The sequence below is a fragment of the Sinocyclocheilus grahami genome, unplaced genomic scaffold (assembly GCF_001515645.1).
Source record: "Sinocyclocheilus grahami isolate Dianchi unplaced genomic scaffold, SAMN03320097.WGS_v1.1 scaffold1520.1, whole genome shotgun sequence".
NCBI lineage: Eukaryota > Metazoa > Chordata > Actinopteri > Cypriniformes > Cyprinidae > Sinocyclocheilus > Sinocyclocheilus grahami.
The window spans coordinates 131,863-139,253 of record NW_015506699.1 but is presented as its reverse complement, the minus strand read 5'-3'; the positions used below and the strand labels follow the sequence as shown (position 1 = coordinate 139,253).

Genomic DNA, 7,391 nt, shown 5'->3' with positions numbered 1-7,391 from the left:
TCACATGACTCTGATAGTGCAGTTCTTCTGTTTATCTCCCAGATACTGAAGCCGCTGACTGTATTCAGGGTCCTCAGACAGATCTGGAAACTCATTATCAGCATTTTTTAACATCTGTTTTGGTCCAGAACACTTTCATGATCTAATGTCTAGTAGGGTATGTATAAGCGCAGCTCATTATCACTGACTGTAACTCACACCCCAATCAGAATCCCCTGAAACACAGAAATAATAACAATGAATGTGTTTCTTAGTGTCTCTGAGTTATTTAGCTATGAACTTTTGTAGCTTTTAGTTCTTGCAGAGCCAATCCTCCCTATATGCAACATATGCAATGCCCCCTTCCTCTCAAAAATAATTTAATTTTAGTTTAGTTTTTGATTTTGGCCAGCGGTTATGGAAACATGAATGTGCCTTTCCTTTAATGCGGTGCACTGTCGCCCTTTCTGCATAACATCCAAATCAGTCAAATCATGTAATGTGACTGTCATACAGTCTCCTGCCATTCTTGCTCAATACAAATGACAAGTTAAAAGCACATTGAGCTGCGGAAGAGACACTGTTCCACAAGCGCTTTCCATGTGTGCTATTTAAAGGGAACATCGGATGCCCATTTTCCACACGTTGGTATGATTCTTTAGGGTCTTCATGAAATGTCTGCAACATATTTGGGTTAAAATTCCTCAGTGTTCGTGTAAAACAACACACTTTTTGCCTTGTCAAAAATAGCTAGAAGTTTAAATTTACAGTAAAGAAAATGCAGGGTACTATTTTTTTATTTTATATAAAATAAATATTTTACAAAATAGGTTTTTATCTAAAATTGCTATAAAATTAAAGCCATATGTCTAAATAAGTTATGTTCCATATTTGAAGTTGATATAAGAAAAAATCCTGTGAGATTTTATTTAGGGCATTATACCACAAACAGCCACTGGGTGCCATCCAAACTCATTTTGTATGCATTTTTCTGTCACAAATGTCTAAATTTCTCTGTCAATATTACTCCTATCACAAAATACCAAATATGGAATCTTGAGACTCAGACCTTTCCAACGATATGTATTTTGCGTCACGCCGGATCTAACACGGAGTAACAGCACAATGAAGTTGCGATTGTAAGTTGCAGTCTGTAAGACGTGCAACATTGCAGAAAATGTGCTTTCACAAATGTAGCCTATGTTGATCCAAATATGGAAAGCACTTTCGAGTTTAATAATCTGAGGTTCTCTCCAGAGATGTTTTGCCACATTTCTGCAATTAAGGATGATTGCTGCGTAGTGGGTGTTTCCTTTTGCCTGAACATCTTCAAGTGAGTGGTGCGGCAAACCGAAATTTTATAATAAATATTTTACAAAATAGGTTTTTATCTAAAATTGCTATAAAATTAAAGCCATATGTCTAAATAAGTTATGTTCCATATTTGAAGTTGATATAAGAAAAAATCCTGTGAGATTTTATTTAGGGCATTATACCACAAACAGCCACTGGGTGCCATCCAAACTCATTTTGTATGCATTTTTCTGTCACAAATGTCTAAATTTCTCTGTCAATATTACTCCTATCACAAAATACCAAATATGGAATCTTGAGACTCAGACCTTTCCAACGATATGTATTTTGCGTCACGCCGGATCTAACACGGAGTAACAGCACAATGAAGTTGCGATTGTAAGTTGCAGTCTGTAAGACGTGCAACATTGCAGAAAATGTGCTTTCACAAATGTAGCCTATGTTGATCCAAATCCGAAAGTCCAGCACTCTCCTTCACTGCTGATGCTGCGACTATTCTTATGTGTTCCTTTGCTGGCATTTTCCACATTTTATTTGTCCCCCTTAATAACAAATTTGTCCATTCTGATGCTTAAAGGGGTCATATGACATTGCTAAAAAGAACATTATTTTGTGTATTTGGTGTAATGCAATGTCTTTATGCGGTTTAAGGTAAAAAAAAAACAACAACATTACTTTCCACATACATTTGTTGCATCCAATGGGGACATGATTACTGATTATAATGACTTATACAGTCTTTTTACGCGTTGCGTATCGCACTGTGTAAACATAAAACCATGTCTGCATTTGTGATCGGAGAAATGACAAACAACAAGCGCTACTCTACACTGCTCCAAACTCACGTTTGAATCATCAGTTGCAAATTCTTTAAATATGAAAACTTACTTACATGCTGTGAGTCAGAAGCGCCAGACTGTCCTTGCAAAGTTGAAACTGCCCAACTTTATAGAAACAACCTTTGTGCATTGTAGGCTATTCTTCCAGGTTCAGGAAACAGCCCTCCATAAAATGCGTTGCACACACACGAATATTTGTGTTGAAGTGTTCTGGAACAGTGTTGTAAATACAACTTAACCACTGATTTCTAGTTGTGTCCTCTTTTGGAAGAACAAACAAAGTAGTTTCTCTTTCACCACGAAACACACAGCGTCTCCACGACATTGCGGCGGCGGCAGCAACAATACTACAGCGAGAATAAAAGTTACGCCGTCTTTCTTCGCGTGAACATTTGGGCGGCGTTATGCAAATGTTCCCACACAGTGACGTAGACATGTGGGGGCATGTTAAACCAAGGCGTTTTAGGAGGGCGTGGACAAGTCTTAACTTTTATAAAGAATATATCTTTGGGTTTGAGACTTTTGTCTTTGCAACTTTAGGGATCTTATCTATGCATGAACAGATTGTAACACTCCAAAGAGAAAGGAAAAATTGAAATTGCATCATATGACCCCTTTAATATTACCGAACTAATGGCTGCTGATAACTATTTAAATTAAATTCTGTCAAAGTGCACACTTGTAAGTGTTTGTTAAATGCATAAGGTTAATTAGGTAAATGTAAACAAATGTAAAAGAAAAAAACAGAGAAGAGAGAGAAAAACAGAGTCTGTTTTAAAATATTGGTAACATGATGATCTGGGATCTCTGTTATAAGTGAGTTAGTTGAGTCTCACGTGGTGACTGACTACGGTGTAATCAGAGTGAATCTCATTCTTACTGAATCTGACTGTAGCGTCACTGAGAGACTCTTCATGCTTCTGGAAACTGACAGCAGCGTACAGGATCCCATCAGAGGGGATTGTGCACAGTAAAATCCTTAGTGTTAAACTAACACTGCTCGGAGCATATATGGTCCCACTCTACAAGAGTGTTAAAATAACACTGAAGCAGTGTTAAAGTTAATGAGATAATTATGTGATTAATTAAGTGCTGATTGATCATTAGTGATGAACAGCTGCTCTTAACAAACAGAATCACTGAAGAAAAGAGAAACACAAGAACTGACTTCAGCCACAGACTTAGATGAAATCAACTGAAATAAAAGACATTACGTTTCTCAAGATCTCAGCAGAAGATGATTAATCATCTCCACAAACAGCATCACCAGCTTCACACATTACTAACCAGATTTACATTTTTGTTAATAAAAAGATAAGATGTTAATGTTGAAATGCATTGAAGTCACCGTTGTGGAAATAAGTGTTTGCTTTAGTTGGTTGACATTTGAAACAAAGTTTCACAACAAAATGATTGTGATTGTTGCCTGTAGACAATGAATTTAAACAATCTGATTGTTGAGGGTTGACATTTCAATGAACTTTTAGTGGTGACGTGAGCTCCACACCAGTATATCCCAGAATCCTCTTCTCTCAGATCAGTGATGTTCACAGTAAAGACTCCAGCAGATGCTTCATCACTGAAAGAGAATCGATCATCTCTGATCATCTCCAATGAAACTCCATCCTTCAAAAACATGGAGGCTTCATGTGCTTTGCAGAAGCTTTTCTGATCTGCATCCTGATGTTTGCACTGGATTGACACGTCGTCTCCTTCATACTTAGTCAAGTTCAGCTCTGGAAATGATTACAGACACAAGAAGATCAATTCACAGCCGGAGTTTGACATATTCAGATGAATAAACCTTCCTCACCCTCGTTCATGATGACCATCAGATGAGTGTGAAGATAACTGAGCTCTGTTTCTAATGTCACTGCACACCAGTATTTCCCTGCATCCTCTGCTGTCAGTGCAGTGATGCACTTATTGCACGCTAGGAGTGTTGCAATTTACATTTTGAACCAGATGTGGATTTTAGTTTTATAAGGGGAGTATCTCAAAATTACATCTTAGTTTTATTTTGTTATATTATGTTGACAGACTTTGCTGCCGAGAGGTCAGAGGTGAGCAGAAGAGTGATTTCACCAGTGAACGCCCTAGAGCAAGAGAGAAGAAGAGAGTGAACCAAAGCTGTTGATTTTGTGTGTGTGTGTGTGTGTGTGTGTAGTGAAATCCTCGCCTGTAAATAGTGACTCCAACTTCGAACTGGGAAGAATAAAGTTGTGAAAAAATGAAGACGCAGTCTTGTCTGTCCAGGAGTGCACCATAAACCTGTTGTTTCCGACCGGTCGTGAGTTTGATAGCGAGGAAGCAGGATGAGACACCGGTTACTGGCTGTGATGCAGTGAGAGCTGATGGCTAGCGAAGGATACCGACTTTGTCGATACTGCAGTGCTACACACAAGTTGTGCAGGTAAAACCTTTCTGTCATGTCTAAAACACCGCAGATGTCATCTGAGTGGGAAAATGTAATGGCGGAGATAGAAGAAAAGTTGTTAACACTGTCAGCATCGGAGTTGAATGTTTTATGCGCAGCACTGAGCTTACTGTGGATAGGAGTGAAAGAGACTTACCACGTAAGCTGATGAGGCATATTCTTCAGTATTTAGACGAGGTAAGGTAACATCACGAGAGGATGAGGGCCTGTCTGTGTTACTGCAACTAAATGATAAAATTGATTAACTAAAAGAGAAAAATGATGATGGTGAAGCCCCACTTCAACAATAAGGGCAACAGTGCCACACCGTGGACGAAATCAGTATGAAACCCAGTAACTTAAAAGGGTCATATGATGTTATTTTAAAGATCATTATTTTATATATTTGGTATAACAGAATATGTTGACATGCTTTAATGTTCAAAAAACACATTATTTTTAAAATACTGTACATTATTGTAGGTCATCTATGCCCCGCCTCTCTCAAACACGTCGTATTCAACAAAGCCCCCTCCTTTGACAAGCGCAGTCTGCTCTGATTGGAAAAGCTGACCCAGTTCATTGTGATTGGCTGAACACCGCAAGCACTCGTCGGAAATGTAACGACCCTTACCATAATCTCGAGCTTCAGCTTTCAAAGTAAATATCAAGACAGTTAATAATGTCGTTAGTTTTACCATCAGTTCAAGCCCGAAAGGGCAACAGAGTCGCGTGACAGACACAGTGATGATGCAGTACACAAGCCGCTGTTAAGACAGCTGACGTGCTATGATTTCTAACAGGCTGTTCACTGCTGTGATGTGACCCTGTTCCCCTCTCACACACACGACATGTTTCTCTGCGCTGCGCAAAACTCTGCATTAGAACAGTCAATAGCAAATAATTAAACTAATAACTAAGATGTGACCCTGTTCCCCTCTCACACACACGACATGTTTCTCTGCACTGCGCAAAACTCTGCATTAGAACAGTCAATAGCAAATAATTAAACTAATAACTAAACATACTTACAGTCGTTGATTCAGAAGTGCCAGATTGTCATAGCAAAGTCGAATTGACCCTTTTTTTTTTAGAAATAGCCTTTGTGCACAGTCAGCCTTGTGCTCTTCTAGGTTCAAAAACTATCGTCCATAAAATGCGTTGCACAAATTCGAACATCTGGGTTGTGCTGTTCTGTTGTAAATAAATCTTAAGCAATGATTCCTAATTGCATCTACTTCCAGAAGGCCAAATAAAGTGCTTTTGCTTTCGCACTGAAACACAGCGTCTCCCTGACATGGCTGCATCAACACTACTGCTGTTCCTGAAACCACGCCCCTTTCTTTGCGTGCACATTTGGGCGGCATTATGCTAATATTTCCACATAGTGAGGTAGATATGTGGGGGTGTGTTAGAACGAGCCATTTTAGGTAGGCGTGGTTGACTCTTAACTTTTATAAAGAATATCTCTTTGGATTTGAGACTTTAGTCTTCGCAACTTTACAGATCTTCTTTATGCACCAAGAGCTTGTAACACTCCAAAGAGAAAGGAAAAATTGAAATCGCATAATATGACCCATTTAAATGATCAAAGAGAGAATGTTTCTGCTGCCAACGCTATGAAAGCTGCATCTGTTGCGAATCAGAGTGTAGCCTTTGTTCATCCACTGTACAGAAGATACCTTAAAATAATAGGACAAATTGGAGAACCAAATCAAAAGGATACATTGGTGTGCACTCGTTTGGAAAGACAAATTCAAAGGGCATTGAAAAAAGGATATGATGAAGGAGAAGGAACAGACCAGTCCTCGCTTCAGAAAGAGTTAAATCTGGATTGAAGTACAGTGCAGAACTAATTCAAAATGAGTTCCTTCAAACAGTACTCACTGGTCTCCATGACGACACCATCCGTGCGGATGTGAAGCCATACTTACAAGATCCGGAAGTCAAGGATGAGGTTCTTCTGGAGAAAGTGACGATGGCATACAATCTGGAGACAGAAAGAAAGAATAAGTTGTCATCTACATCAAAAGCAAGAATGAACAGAGTTGCCATGATTAGTGAGGAAAATGAAGATGTGGATAAAGAGCTCTAAGCACACATACCAGACAGTACGAACAAACGTGACACACTGATGGAAAAGGTTGATCAGGGCAATAAAGCTATATGCGAGGCCATTCAGAATTTCGCCATTCATTCCTCAACCAATGAGAATGAGTGAACAGCCAGGCAGGAAATACAGACCACAGCCAAAGACCCCAAACAGTAAACCGTGTCAGATGTGTCAGTTGTCTAAGGCTGAGGGAAGGTGTGATCACTGTTATAAGTGTGGTAGCACCGAACATTGGGCTTAGGGTTGTCGGAAGAAAAATGCCTCAGTCAGCACAAACAAAATTGATCATACAGAAGACATGGAAAAAGCTGATATGTTCAGCGCAAATACTCCACTCACTAGCAAGCAGCGACAGACAGCCAAGCTGGTAGGGAGAATGTGTCTAGTTCGAGCCTCTTTGGCAGGAATTGACACTACAATACTGTGGGACATGGGTTCACAGGTATCAATAGTAGAAACAAACTGGAAAAAGGAGTACCTGCCAGACATTGAGGTGCGACCAGTGAAGGAGTTGCTTGAAGAAGGAGCGTTGGAACTCTCAGCTGCAAATGGAACATATATTCCATATGAAGGGTGGATGGAGATTGAATTCACCTTGTACAAGGATGCGGTAGCTGAGATGAGTGACAAACCTATGCTGGTTCCGATCCTGGTTGCCAGCAGTGACATTGATCGGCCTATAATCGGGTTCAATGTGGTGAAGAATTAGGCACTGACAAATGATCCATCT

The 7,391-nt window shown here is 39.6% G+C and overlaps 1 pseudogene; it reads right to left on the bottom strand.

Moving 5' to 3' along the window:
* The window catches only part of LOC107570890 (polymeric immunoglobulin receptor-like), a 26,617-nt pseudogene continuing 19,226 nt past the window's right edge, over positions 1 to 7,391 (bottom strand).